Source organism: Triticum dicoccoides, chromosome 7A, assembly GCF_002162155.2.
Source record: "Triticum dicoccoides isolate Atlit2015 ecotype Zavitan chromosome 7A, WEW_v2.0, whole genome shotgun sequence".
NCBI lineage: Eukaryota > Viridiplantae > Streptophyta > Magnoliopsida > Poales > Poaceae > Triticum > Triticum dicoccoides.
Window position 1 is genome coordinate 577,290,928 of NC_041392.1, and position 16,417 is coordinate 577,307,344.

Consider the following 16,417-nt stretch of genomic DNA (forward strand, 5'->3'; position numbering starts at 1 on the left):
ATCTTTTCACTCGTTAGTCGGAATCAGGCGATTCAAGCGCCTAGATCTTCGTCTCGATACCCTCTTTCCGCTTAACCAACTTGCAAAAGTTTTTGCTGCTGTAAAATTTGACCTATGTCCAGATTAGTAAACGGATCTTGTTTCTTTCGCCGTTTGAGTTTCGTTGCTCCGTTTGATTTGATTCTTTTTGCAAACCGGAGCTCTTAAGTTGAACTTTCTGGTTAGATCTTCTTATTTGAGTTTTACCCATGCTTCTTAGCTTGATTGCTTATGTATGCTATTGTTTGTTTGCGATAGAATTCCCGGAGTGCGAAGCGTGTTATTTGGAGTCTCTAGGTTACGCGGATCGTCATCAGGCAAGTAACACTTTGGTCATACCCCTTTATCACCCAGTTTTTATGCATTAGTTCCAATCCTCAAACATTGCATGGTTAGGATGTCATTAACATGTGGGTTGGGAAGTAGTTGATGAGGTAGAACCTATTATCCTGTTACATTCAAACCCTTGGGACTTAATCTTACGAATTGCTTATATTGCTATGCTATGCTCGTAGACGAGGTTTGGGTGAGTGAAATCCATGATAGATGTGAGATTGTTAATTAATGGTTCAACTTAAGGTGTCAACTTAAATACACATCTGGGTGGATTGAGGCACCTGGAGTACCCAATGTTGCCTGTATTTTTTTGGAAATCCCGGAGTACCCGTGTGATCTTCCTATGGACCGCCACCAAGGCTCAAAGGGAACTGAGATTATTCATGCTAGAAACTTCCGTGTGCAGCCACAAGCTATTATGGGCTCTAGCATAGTTGAGTAAGTTACGTGAAGCTCTTGAAGAGGTGGATCAGCAGGTAGTGGGATTGTAGGTTTGGTATGGTCTGCCCGAAGTAGAGAGTTAATGTTTCTGAAAGACTGTGTCTCGGTTATCCGTTTCTCAAACACCATGTAGTGCGAGAAATCCAACGGAGGCGATCGAGTCTTGTGGGGGAAAGTGCGCAAACCTCTGCAGAGTGTACAAACTAATCATGGTTAGCCGTGTCCTTGGTTATGGATAATCTTGAGTATCTAGTACTTGGAGTATCTTAAGTATCTCATCACTCTAAAATTAATATTGTTGGGTTGTTAATTACCTTAATTGGGATTGAGTTGGAGGAACCTTCTCAATGATGTTTCAACTACCATGATAGTTAAATTAAAATCTATTCCTTTGTTGCAGGGAAAAATTGGCTTTTCGCAAAAACTGTAGCCATAGAGCTTTCCACCAGCCAAATATGCATGTAGTGGTAGCATTATTATTTTCTTGCTCTACTATGTTACTTTGCCGGCATATTCCATGTGCTGACCCGTTTTCGGGCTGCAACGTATTATGTTGCAGACTTTTCAGACAAGGAGTAAGGTTCGTTAGGTCATTGCCATGCAGCTCAGCTATGCCTTTGGAATTGATGTACTCACTTTATCTTCCAAGCCTTGCACTGTTATCGTATTAGATGGCCTTAAGCCATATTTATTGTAATAAGTTCTCTTTGGAGACATTCGATGTAATAAGTGTGTGATTGCTACTCTGTTATAAATCCTCGAGTACTGTGTGTGTCAGCATTACCGATCCAGGGATGACACTGAAGCACAGAGACTTGACCATTTGAGGTCGGGTCGCTACAAGATGGTATCAGAGCACACGATGAGTGTAGGACACAACCACTAAGCTAAAACCATAGATCACTATTCTCTTCTCATTTCTAACTCCTCTCCATTTTCTACTCTTTAAGATGGCAGACGCAAGGAACAAGTTTGCACAACCGGATGAAGAAGCACCTTTTGGACGACACTTGAAGGAAGTCACTAGGTACCTGAACATAGGAATACCAAGCTTCACCGGGACCTACAATGCCACTTTACCAGAAGAGGATCGATGGATGATTCAAGTTCAAATTCTAGGAAGGACCTTCACGCCAGTCACTAAACCCATAGAGTTTTCCTTTGATGCACCAACCTAGAGTCTAGGAAAGAGTATGGCAGCTCACATCACCATAGGACGCATTGGAGAAGTTTATCACAAGGAGCATAAGGATACTATCTACCAGATCTGTGGGCGCCGAGATGAGCAATGGGAGATGATCAGCACCAGGAAGGATAGATCAATTGCAGCTTTCATCCAGGAACTAAACCAACACATTCGACGCCAGGAGAACCAGATGTGCGCAGGCATGATAGATCTGAAGAAGGCAATGACTAGGATCGTGGAACTTGAGGAAGAACTCAAGGCTACACGTGAAGATTATGAGGAGGAAACCGTCGTACTAGTGGAGAAGAATGACGACCTGATTAAAAAGATCGGAATATTCATGGGAGACCCCACACCAGTAGAAGAAGATGAAGAACCCAAGGAGATTTGCCCGGAGGACTACATCATCATCGACAACACCGACTCCGACCTTAGCGATGATGACTTTGAAGACGAAGCTGGAGCAGATATCATGGAGTTTGCAACCGAGGAATATTTTTAGTAGACCACCACATCAGTAGTAGTATTCCACCATGTAAATAGTATAGTCCGAGCACTTTTACGATAGTTAGACCGATTGTATGCCTTGCTTGATTGATTGAGTGAAATGTTTGTGTTTGTCTCATGTGCATATGGGTAGTGCTTTCTTATTAGACCTCATTCTATTCTAATCTCTCCCCTCTAAACCCATCAGATGCCTCCGAGACGTGACCCCAGATTTGCTTTCCCACCGGAGCTCACTCAGTTGATCCAACAGCAGAATACCCTGATGCAGTTGTTAGTTCAGAACCAAGGCAACAACAACAACAGCAACAACAACAACAACAATCCACCACCACCACCACCACCAGTTGACAACTTAGCCCATTTTTTGAGGTTGCAGCCGCCGGTGTTTTCCAGTAGCACCGAGCCTATAGTAGCAGATGATTGGCTCTGCAGGATTGGAAGGGAGTTAACCACTGCATGATGTACTAATGCTGAGAAGGTGCGTTTTGCTGCACATCAGTTGGATGGACCAGCAACCTCATGGTGGGAGAATTACACTGTCACCTACCCTATAGCCACGGCGACATGGGACCAGTTTCAACAAGCATTCCGTATAGCCCATGTCGCAACTGGAGCCATGAATTTGTAGAAGCGTGAGTTTCGCAACCTACGCCAGGGGAACTGTACTATGGCTCAGTAGGCAAATGAGTGTAGCAAGTTATCTTGCTATGCCCCTGATGATGTGGCCACAGATGCCGCAAAGTAGGAGAAGTTTATGGAAGGGCTGAATGATGAAATGAGTATGCAGTTGATGGTGGCAACATTCACCAACTACCAGGAGTTGGTAGATAAGGCTCTTATGATTGAAGGGAAGCAGCAGCAGATTGAGAGCCGTAAGAGGAAGTATGGACAAGGGAGGTATAACTCAGGAGCTCAGCAGAAGCCTCGCCTAACCCCGAACTCGGGAGGACTTGTCCATAACCATGGAGGCCACACCCATAATGGAGGAAGTAACCATAATCATACTGGCCCTAGGAATGGGAATGGGAATGGAGCAAGTAACAATCAAAACCGCCCCAATCCAGCCACACCCACCAAGAGAGACCTAAGCCATGTTACTTGTTTCAAGTACGGGAAGACTGGACACTATGCCATGGAGTGCCCTGAAGGGAAGAATGGAAACGGAAATGGGAGCGCTGGGAAGAAGCCCAATCCATTCAACAAAGGACAAGTGAACCACGTTAACGTGGAGGAGGTTGAAGAGCAGCCAGACGCGGTTATAGGTAAGTTTTTGGTTAAGTCATTTACCGCTCTTGTTCTTTTTGATACTGGTGCATCGCATTCATACATATCAAGGGAATTCGTGGATAAATTTAAACTACCGACCCAAACCCTTAGGACCCCTCTGTTAGTAAGCTCACCTGGAGCAGAGTATATGGCTAGTTGATGCTGCGACCAGATACCCTTGACCATTGGCAACCATGTTTTTCTGTCCGACCTAATTATCTTGGAGTCACAAGGATTGGATGTGATATTAGGAATGGACTGGATATCAAAGTACGGAGGAAGCATTGACTGTGCTAGTAAGTCAATTTGTCTCACCACCCCGTAGGGAAAAAGGATCGAGTATGTATCCAGGCATGCACTAAGAAGTAGCCAAGTAAATACCCTCATGGGAGCTGTTCAGGAGGAAGTGCCTGTAGTAAAGGATTACCTGGATGTTTTTCCAGAGGAGTTGCCAGGCATGCCACCGGACCGAGATATTGAGTTTTTGATAGAGCTATTGCCAGGCACAGGACCAATATCCAAGAGACCCTATAGGATGCCCGCGAATGATCTGGAAGAGATTAAGAAACAGATCAAGGAGTTATTGGAGAAAGGTTACATTCGATGGAGTGCATCACCATGGGGAACCCCGGTGCTTTTGGTTGAGAAGAAGGATAAATCCCTAAGAATGGTTGTTGATTATCGAGCCTTGAATGAAGTGACAATTAAGAACAAGTACCCATTGCCGATGATCAATGATCTGTTTGACCAGTTGCAAGGAGCTAAGGTGTTTTCGAAGATCGATCTGCGATCAGGATATCATCAGTTGAAGATATGAGAAAAGGATATACCAAAGAAAGCCTTCACCACACGGTACGGGCTATACGAATATACGGTCATGTCATTTGGATTGACTAACGCCCCTACCTATTTCATGAGCATGATGAACAAAGTATTCATGGAATATTGGAATAAGTTTGTTGTGGTGTTCATTGATGATATAATGGTATATTCGAAGAACGAAGAGGAACACAAGGAGCATTTGCGTTTAGTTCTCGAGAAACTCAGGGAACATCAGTTGTATGCCAAGTTCAGCAAATGCGAGTTTTGGTTGAAGGAAGTCGGATTCCTTGGACATGTTATATAGGGAGAAGGTATAGCAGTAGATCCCACCAAGATTCAGTCAGTCACTGAATGGTTGGCACCCACTTCAGTTAGCGAGATCCGCAGTTTTCTTGGACTCACAGGATACTACCGTAGATTCATTGAGAATTTTTCCAAGATCGTGAAGCCCATGATAGAATTATTGAAGAAGGATACCAAGTTTAAATGGACGGAAGATTGCGAGGCAAGTTTCCAGGAGCTGAAGAAACGTTTGACTACAGCCCCAGTGCTGACACTGCCAGATATACGTAAGGATTTTCAAGTGTATTGCGACGCCTCTCGCTTAGGACTTGGAAGTGCTTATGTAGGACGGAAGAGTTGTTTCGTATACCTCACGACAACTAAAACCACACGAGTTAAATTATGCCACGCATGATTTGGAACTAGCAGCTATAGTGCATGCGTTGAAGACTTGGAGACATTACCTTATTGGAAACCATTGTGATGTGTACACGGATCATAAGAGTTTGAAGTACATTTTCACCCAGAAGGAACTGAACCTTAGGCAGAGAACATGGTTGGAGCTTATAAAGGATTATGACATGAAGCTTCATTATCATATAGGCAAGGCCAATGTCGTAGCCAACGCTTTGAGCCGGAAGAGCTATGCTAATACCGTAATAAGCACGGGATTGCCGAAGGAGTTGGCAAAGGATCTGCGGGAATTTCGATTGGAGATTGTTCCTAGAGGTTTTGTTGCAACAATGGAGGTGCAGTCTACATTGTTGGAAAAAAATCGAGAAGCTCAGAAGGATGACAAAGAGATTGCCGAGATAAAGGAGAAAATGAGCAAAGGAAAGGCCAAAGGTTTTCGTGAGGATGAGCACGGCACCCTGTGGTTTAAGGACCGTGTTTATGTGCCCAATAACATAGAGATCAGGAAGTTAATACTTCAGGAGGCTCATGACTCACCATACTCGATACACCCCGGAAACACCAAGATGTATTTGGATTTGAAGGAACGTTTCTGGTGGACAGGGTTGAAGAAGGATATCGCTGAGTATGTGGCTGTATGTGATGTATATCAGAGAGTGAAGGCAGAGCATCAAAAGCCAACAGGATTGTTACAGCCTATGCCGATACCCGAATGGAAGTGGGATAAACTAGGCATGGATTTTATCACCGGATTGCCGAGGACCAAATCAGGATATGATTCTATATGGGTAGTAGTTGACCGTTTCACCAAAGTGGCACACTTTATCCCAGTGAAAACAACTTATACCAGTGCCAAGTTGGCCAAGATATATATGATCAGGATCGTATGTCTGCATGGAGTTCCGAGGACCATCGTATCGGATAGAGGAACACAGTTTACTTCAAAGTTTTGGCATCAGCTGCACCAGACTCTGGGAACGAGATTGGAGTTTAGTACAGCATTTCACCCGCAGACGGATGGACAGACCGAGAGAGTCAACTAGATTCTGGAAGACATGTTGAGAGCATGTGCGCTAGATTATGGATCTAGTTGGGATGACAATCTGCCTTACGCAGAGTTCTCATACAACAATAGTTACCAACCCAGTTTGAAAATGGCACCGTTTGAAGCCTTGTACGGCCGAAGGTGCAGAACACCATTGATGTGGGATGAAGTTGGAGACCGACATTTATTTGGACCAGACTTGATCAAAGAGTCTGAGGAGAAGGTTAAACTGATTCGGGATAGACTAAAGATAGCTCAGTCTAGACAGAAGAGTTATACAGATTCGAAACGCAAGGAGGTAATCTATGAAATTAGAGACAAAGCATATATGCGAGTATCACCTTTGCGAGGAGTGAAACGTTTTGGAGTTAAGGGAAAGTTAGCCCCGAGATTTGTAGGACCATATCGTGTTTTGGAACGGATGGGAGAAGTGGCCTACAAGTGGAGTTACCTGAAGGACTGTCAGGAGTTCACGATGTGTTTCATGTTTCCCAGTTGAAGAAATGCCATGCTGAGATGGCCGACATACCGCTAAGAGATACCGTACCCTTGGAGGTGATTCGGTTGGACAATGACTTGACTTATGAGGAGAAGTCAGTCAAGATTTTGGAGTTTGCCAGTCGAGTCACCCGCAGCAAGGTTATTAAGTTTTGCAAAGTTCAGTGGAGCCACCATACCGAGGACGAAGCCACGTGGGAACAAGAGGATGATCTTCACAAAGACCACCCACACCTATTTTCTAGCCAACTCGAATCTCGAGGGCGAGATTCATCTTAAGGGGGTAGGTTTGTAACATCCCAAATTTTCAATTTGGAATGTTATACATAGATCATTCTTGCATATCATATTTCATTGCATTTCATCTCGCGATCCTCGAAATCCTAAGCAACTCAAGGACCCTCGAAGAGAGTTGGGGATTTCCCCGGTTTTCAAATTTGATTTTATCAAATTTTGAAACGAGGATTTTGGTTTTAATTATTTTTCTCTCTGAAAATATTTCATATTAAAATATATGAGAGGAGATAATATGACTTCTCCAAAATAAATGAAATATTGGAGGAAAAATACTAAAATCAATATTTATTTTTATTTGGATTTTATTGCAATTTTGTTTGCATTAGAAAAAATGCACGTTTTCAAAATTGCATTTTAGGGCCAAGAAAATGTTCATCTCGTTCTAAATATTTCATTTAGATGGTGAAAATTTGTTTTGGCATTTTTAGATTTTTATTTTATTTTCTAGGATTTTTCTTAGTTTCGGCAGAATTATTTTTATTTAAAAGTTTCCGGACCAAGCTGGGCCGAAGCCCAGCCGGCCCGTCCCGCCGCCGTCTCCCTCGCGCGTGCCGCTGTGCGCAGCATGGACGCCGAGGGGAGTCCGAGCCGGACTCCTCCCCAGGCGACCCCTCGCCCAAGCCACGCCGCCCCCTCGCCCAAGCCACGCCGCCCCTCGCCCCCTTTAAATATCGCCGCCCCCACCCCGCTTTGCCGCCACCACCGCCGCCAGCGCCGCCGCCCGCAGCCCGCCGCCGCCTGCGCCGCTGCCGCCTGAGCCCCGCCGGAGCCGCACCCCGCCGGATCCGACGAGGTAGCGCGCCATCGCCGTCGTTTTTTTTAAAACCGATTTGTTTTTTAAAACCCCTAGCTCATTTTTTTGGTTCGCCGGTTTTCCCAGTTTTTTTAGCAGACGTTCATCCGGACTTCATTTTAACGAACAGTTTTCTCCCGTTAGTTATAGATAACGAACGCTCATTCGTTAGCCTGTTCGTCAGTTTTCTTTTATCAGATTTTTCCGTGATTATTCCTGATCGCGATTCCTGATCCGATTTTTGTTCTAGTTTATCTTTTAGCTTGTTCGTCGGAATCAGGCGATTCAAGCGCCTAGATCTTTGTCTCGAGACCCTCTTTCCGCTTAACCAACTTGCACAAGTTTTTGCTACTGTAAAATTTGACCTAGGTCCAGATTAGTATACAGATCTTGTTTCTTTCGCTGTTTGAGTTTCGTTGCTCCATTTGATTTGATTCTTTTTGCAAACCGGAGTTCTTAAGTTGAACTTTCTGGTTAGATCTTCTTATTTGAGTTTTACCCGTGCTTGTTAGCTTGATTGCTTATGTATGCTATTGTTTGTTTGCGAAAGAATTCCCGGAGTGCGAAGCATGTTATTTGGAGTCTCTAGGTTACGCGGATCGTCAGCAAGGCAAGTAACACTTGATCATACCCCTTTATCACCCACTTTTATGCATTAGTTCCAATACTCAAACATTGCATGGTTAGGATGTCATTAACACGTGGGTTGGGAAGTAGTTGATGAGGTAGAACCTATTACCCTGTTACATTCAAACCCTTGGGAGTTAATCTTATGAATTGCTTATATTGCTATGCTATGCTCGTAGACGAGGTTTGGGTGAGTGAAATCCATGACAGATGTGAGATTGTTAATTAATGGTTCAACTTAAGGTGGCAACTTAAATACACATCTGGGTGGATTGAGGCACCTGGAGTACCCAGTGTTGCTTGTATTTTTTTGGAAATCCCGGAGTACCCGTGTGATCTTCCTATGGACCGCCACCCAGGCTCAAAGGGAACTGAGATTATTCATGCTAGAAACTTCCGTGTGCAGCCACAAGCTATTATGGGCGCTAGCATAGTTGAGTAAGTTACGTGAAGCTCTTGAAGAGGTGGATCAGCAGGTAGTGGGATTGTAGGTTTGGTATGGTCTGCCCGGAGTAGAGAGTTAATGTTTCTGAAAGACTGTGTCTCGGTCATCCGTTTCTCAAACACCTTGTAGTGCGAGAAATCCAACGGAAGCGATCGAGTGTAGTGGGGAAAAGTGCGCAAACCTCTGCAGAGTGTGCAAACTAATCATGGTTAGCCGTGTCCCCGGTTATGGACAATCTTGAGTATCTAGTACGTGGAGTATCTTAAGTTTCTGATCACTCTAAAATTAATATTGTTGGGTTGTTAATTACCTTAATTGGGATTGAGTTGGAGGAACCTTCTCAATGATGTTTCAACTACCATGATAGTTAAATTAAAATCTATTCCTTTGTTGTAGGAAAAAATGGCTTTTCGCAAAAACTGTAACCATAGAGCTTTCCACCAGCCAAATATGCATGTACTGATAGCATTATTCTGTTCTTGCTCCACTGTGTTACTTTGCCAGCATATTCCATGTGCTGACTGCTACGTCTTGAGCTTGCGTTGGTTTTCCCCGAAGAGGAAGGGATGATGCAGTAGAGTAGCGTAAGTATTTCCCTCAGTTTTTGAGAACCAAGGTATCAATCTAGTAGGAGCCCACGCTCAAGTCCCTCGTACCTGCACAAAATGATAGCTACTCGCAACCAACGCGATTAGGGGTTGTCGAGCCCTTCACGGTCACTTACAGGAGTGAGATCTGGTAGATAGAATATTTTTGGTATTTTTGATATAAAGATGCAAAGTAAAAAGTAAAAGCAAAGTAAATAGCAAAAACAATATAAAAGTGATGGAGATTGATATGATGAGAATAGACCCGAGGGCCATAGGTTTCACTAGTGGCTTCTCTCAAGAGCATACATATTCTACGGTGGGTGAACAAATTATTGTTGAGAAATTGATAAAATTGTGCATAATTATGAGAATATCTAGGCATGATCATGTATATAGGCATCACGTCGTGACAAGTAGATCAAAACGATTCTGCATCTACTACTATTACTCCACTCATCGATCGCTATCCAGCATGCATCTAGAGTATTAAGTTAAAACAGAGTAACGCCTTAAGCAAGATGACATGATGTAGAGAGATAAATTCATGCAATATGAAATAAACCCCATCTTGTTATCCTCGATGGCAACGATACAATACGTGCCTTGCTGCCCCTTCTGTCACTGGGTAAGGACACCGCAAGATTGAACCCAAAGCTAAGCACTTCTCCCATGGCAAGAACTACCAATCTAGTTGGCCAAACCAAATAGATAATTCGAAGAGACTTGCAAAGATAACCAATCATGCATAAAATAATTCAGAGAAGATTCAAATATTATTCATAGATAGACTTGATCATAAACCCATGATTCATCGATCTCAACAAACACATCGCAAAAAGAAGATTACATCAAATAGATCTCCACGAGGGAGGGGGAGAACTTTGTATTGAGATTCAAAGAGAGAGAAGAAGCCATCTAGCTACTAACTATGGACCCGAAGGTCTGAGGTAAACTACTCACACTTCATCGGAGGGGCTAGGATGATGTAGAAGCCCTCCGTGATGACAACCCTCTTCCGGCGGAGCTCCGGAACAGGCCCCAAGATGGGATCTCATGGATACAGAAAGTTGCGGCGGTGGAATTAGGTTTTTGGCTCCTGTTCTGATTGTTTGGGGGTACGTGTGTATATATAGGAGGAAGGAGTACGTCGGTGGAGCACCGAGGGGCCCATGAGGCAGGGGGCGCGCCCTAGGGGGGGCGCCCCCACCCTCGTGACCACCTCTTTGATCCCTTGCAGTAGGGTCCAAGTCTCCTAGATCACGTTCGGCGAGAAAATCACGTTTCCAAAGATTTTATTCCGTTTGGACTCCGTTTGATATTCTGTTTATCCGAAACACTGAAATAGGCAAAAAAACAGCAATTTTGGGCTGGGCCTCCAGTTAATAGGTTAGTCCCAAAAATAATATAGAAGTGGAAAATAAAGCCCAATATATTCCAAAACAGTAGATACTATAGCATGGAGCGATCAAAAATTGTAGATATGTTGGAGACGTATCAGGCATCCCCAAGCTTAATTCCTGCTCGTCCTCGAGTAGGTAAATGATAAAAAGAGAATTTTTGATGCGGAGTGCTACTTGGCATAATTTCAATGCAAATCTTCTTAATTGTGGTATGAATATTCAGATTAGAAAGATTCAAGACAAAAGTTTACATTGACATAGAAAATAATAATACTTCAAGCATACTAACAAAGCAATTATGTCTTCTCAAAATAACATGGCCAAAGAAAGTTATCCCTAAAAAATCATATAGTCTGGCTATGCTCCATCTTCCCCACACAAAGTATTTAAATCATGCACAACCCCGATGACAAGCCAAGCAATTGTTTCATACTCTAACTTCTTCAAAACTTTTTCATTCTTCATGCAATACATGAGTGTGAGCCATGGATATAGCACTATAGGTGGAATAGAATGGTGGTTGTGGAGAAGACAAAAAGGAGAAGATAGTCTCATATCGACTAGGTGTATCAACGGGCTATGGAGATGCCCATCAATAGATATCAATGTGAGTGAGTAGGGATTGCCATGCAACGGATGCACTAGAGCTATAAATGTATGAAAGCTCAACAAAAGGAACTAGTGGGTGTGCATCCAACTTGCTTGATCACGAAGACCTAGGGCAATTTGAGGAAGCCCATCATTGGAATATACAAGCCAAGTTCTATAACGTAAAATTCCCACTAGTATATGAAAGTGACAACATATGAGACTCTCTATATGAAGAACATGGTGCTACTTTGAAGCACAATATATGAGACTCGCTATATCATGGTGCTACTTTGAAGTACAAGTGTGGAAAAAAGGATAGTAGCATTGCCCCTTATTTTTTTTGGGCCTTCTCTTTTTTTTCTTTGGACTTGCTTTTTTTGGGGACAATGCTCTATTGAATGATGATCATCACACTTATATTTATTTACAACTCAATGATTACAACTCGATACTAAAACAAAGTATGACTCTATATGAATGCCTCCGGCGGTGTACCCGGATATGCAATGAATCACGAGTGACAAGTATGAAAGAATTATGAACGGTGGCTTTGCCACAAATACTATGTCAACTACATGATCATGCTAAGCAATATGACAATGGTGGATGTGTCATGATGCACTAGATGGTGGAAAGTTGCATGGCAATATATCTCGGAATGGCTATGGAAATGCCATAATAGGTAAGTATGGTGGCTGTTTTGAGAAAGGTATATGGTAGGTGTATGATACCGGCAAAAGTTGCGCGGTATTAGAGAGGCTAGCAAGGGTGGAAGGGTGAGAGTGCATATAATCCATGGACTCAACATTAGTCATAAAGAACTCATATACTTATTGCAAAAATTTAGACGTTATCAAAGCAAAGTATTACGCGCATGCTCCTAGGGGGATAGATTGGTAGGAAAAGACCATCACTCGTCCCCGACCGCTACTCATAAGGAAGACAATCAATAAATAAATCATGCTCCGACTTCATCACATAACTGTTCACCATACGTGCATGCTACGGGAATCACAAACTTCAACACAAGTATTCTTTACATTCACAACTACTCAACTAGCATGACTTTAATATTATCACCTCCATATCTCAAAACAATTATCATGCTTCAATCTTTTCTTAGTATTCAACACACTCAAAAGAAAGTTTCACAAATCTTGAATACCAAGCATATTATTATTAGGCAAATTACCATGCTATTAAGAGACTCTCAAATTAATTTAAGTGAAGCATGAGAGATCAATGGTTTCTTCAAAACGAATACACCACCGTGCTCTAAAAGATCTAAGTGAAGCACACAGAGCAAAATTATAACGCTCAAAAGATATAAGTGAAGCACATAGAGCAAAATTATCTAGCTCAAAAGATATAAGTGAAGCACATAGAGCAAAATTATCTAGCTCAAAAAGATATAAGTGAAGCACATAGAGTATTCTATAAAATTTTAATTCATGTATGGCTCTCTCAAAAGGTGTGTACAGGAAAGATGATTGTGGCATACTAAAAAACAAAGACACAAATAATACAAGACGCTCCAAGCAAAACACATATCATGTTGGTGAATAAAAATATAGCTCCAAGTAAATTACCGATGGAAGTGGACGAAAGAGGGGATGCCTTCCGGGGGCATCCCCAAGCTTTAACTTTTTGGTGTCCTTGGATTATCTTGGGGGTGCCATGGGCATCCCCAAGCTTAGGCTCTTGCAACTCCTTGTTCCATGATCCATCAAAAGAATTCACCCAAAACTTGAAAACTTCACAACACAAAACTCAAAATAGAAAACTCGTGAGCTTCGTTAGCGAAAGAAAACAAAAGACCACTTCAAGGTACTGTAATGAACTCATTCTTTATTTATATTGGTGTTAAACCTACTGTATTCCAACTTCTCTATGGATTATAAACTATTTTACTAGCCATAGATTCATCAAAATAAGCAAACAACACACGAAAAACAGAATCTGTCAACAACAGAACAGTCTGTAGTAATCTGTAGCTAGCGCAAGATCTGGAATCCGAAAAATTCTAAAATAAATTGCTGGACGTGAGGAATTTATCTATTAGTCATCTGAAAAAATAATTATCTAAATAGTACTCTTCAAATAAAAACGACAGCAGTTCTCGTGAGCGCTAAAGTTTCTGTTTTTGACAGCAAGTTCAACAAGACTTCCCCCAAGTCTTCCCAACGGTTCTACTTGGCACAAACACTAATTAAACACCAAAAACACAACCAAAACATAGGCTAAATTAATTTATGTATTACTAAACAGGAGCAAAAAGCAAGGAATAAAATAAAATTGGGTTGCCTCCCAACAAGCGCTATCATTTAACGCCCCTAGCTAGGCATAACAAGCAAGAATAGATCTAGGTATTGCCATCTTTGGTAGGCAATCCATAAGTGGCTCTCATGATAGTTTCATAAGGTAATTTTATTTTCTTTCTTGGAAAGTGTTCCATGCCCTTTTTTAATGGAAATTTAAATCTAATATTCCCTTCCTTCATATCAATAATCGCACCAACCGTTCTAAGGAAAGGTCTACCAAGAATAATAGGGCAAGAAGGATTGCAATCTATATCAAGAACAATGAAATCTACGGGCACATAATTCCTATTTGCAACAATAAGAACATCATTAATTATTCCCATAGGTTTCTTAATAGTGGAATCCGCAAGATGCAAGTTTAGAGAGCAATCATCAAAATTACGGAAATCTAGTAAATCACACCAAGTCTTGGGAATAGTAGAGACACTAGCACCCAAATCACACAAGGCATAAAACTCATGATATTTAATTTTAATTTTAATAGTTGGTTCCCACTCATCATAGAGTTTTCTAGGGATAGAAACTTTCAACTCAAGTTTTTCTTCATAAGATTGCATCAAGGCATCAACAATATGTTCGGTGAAGGCTTTATTTCGACTATAAGCATGTGGAGAATTTAGCACGAATTGCAACAAGGAAATACAATCAATCAAAGAGCAATTTTCATAATTAAATTCCTTGAAATCCAATATAGTGGGTTTAGCAACATCTATATTTTTATTTCTTTCAATCCCACTTTCATCAATTTCATCATTAAGATCTAAACACTCTGAATTTTTAGAACGCCTTCTAGGTAAAGGAAGATCATATTCAGTTTCATCAAGATTCATATTGCAAAATAAAGATTTAATAGGAGACACATCAATAACTTTTATATCTTCATCTTGATTTTCATAGGAATTGGAAGAACATGCTTTAATAAAGGCATCTTTGGAAGCACACATCCTAGCGGTTCTTTCTTTACACTCATCAATTGAAATTCTCATGGCTTTTAGAGACTCATTAATATCATGCTTAGGTGGAATAGATCTAAGTTTCAAAGCATCAACATCAAGAGCAGTTCTATCAATGTTCCTAGCCAAATCGTCAATCTTAAGCAATTTTTCTTCAATCATAGCATTAAAATTCTTTTGCGAATAAATAAATTCTTTAATATTAGATTCAAAATCAGAGGACATCTTATTATAATTTCCATAAGAGTTGTTGTAGGAATTCCCATAATTATTAGAAGGATTACTAGGATATGGCCTAGGATTAAAATTCCCTCTATAAGCGTTGTTACCAAAATTATTCCTACCAACAAAATTCACATCCATAGATTCATTGTTATTCTCAATCAAAGTAGACAAAGGCATATCATTAGGATCAGAAGAAACACTCTTAGTAGCAAATAATTTCATAAGTTCATCCATCTTTCCACTCAACACATTAATTTCTTCTATCGCATGCACTTTTTTATTAGAAGTTCTTTCAGTATGCCATCGAGAATAATTAACCATAATATTATCGAGGAGTTTAGTAGCATCTCCTAAAGTGATTTCCATAAAAGTGCCTCCCGCAGCCGAATCTAAAAGATTTCTAGAAGCAAAATTCAATCCAACATAAAAAATTTGTATAATCATCCACAAATTCAAACCATGAGTAGGGCAATTACGTATCATTAATTTCATTCTCTACCAAGCTTGTGCAACATGTTCATGATCAAGTTGTTTAAAGTTCATTATATCGTTTCTAAGAGAGATGATCTTAGCGGGAGGAAAATACTTAGAGATAAAAGCATCTTTGCACTTGTTCCATGAATCAATACTATTCTTAGGCAAAGACGAAAACCAAGCTTTAGCACGATCTCTAAGCAAAAAAGGAAATAGCTTCAATTTAACGACATCATTATTGACATATTTTTTCTTTTGCATATCACATAAATCAACGAAGCTATTCAGATGAGTAGCGGCATCTTCACTAGGAAGGCCGGCGAATTGATCTTTCATAACAAGATTCAACAAAGCAGTATTAATTTCACAAGATTTAGCATCGGTAAGAGGAGCAATCGGAGTGCTAAGTAAATCATTATTATTGGTATTGGTGATGTCACACAATTTGGTAGCATCTTGATCCATCGCAACAAACAAGCAATCTAACACACGGGCAAACAAAAAGCAAGCGGACAAAAAGAGGCAAATAGAGAGGGAGGATAGAGAGAGAGGGCGAATAAAACGGCAAGGGTGAATTGGGGGGAGAGGAAAACAAGAGGCAAATGGCAAATAATGTAATGCGAGAGATAGGGATTGTGATGGGTACTTGGTATGTTGACTTTTTGCGTAGACTCGCCGGCAACAGCGCCAGAAATCCTTCTTGCTACGTCTTGAGCTTGCGTTGGTTTTCCCCGAAGAGGAAGGGATGATGCAGCAGAGTAGCGTAAGTATTTCCCTCAGTCTTTGAGAACCAAGGTATCAATCCAGTAGGAGCCCATGCTCAAGTCCCTCGTACCTGCACAAAACGATAGCTACTCGCAACCAA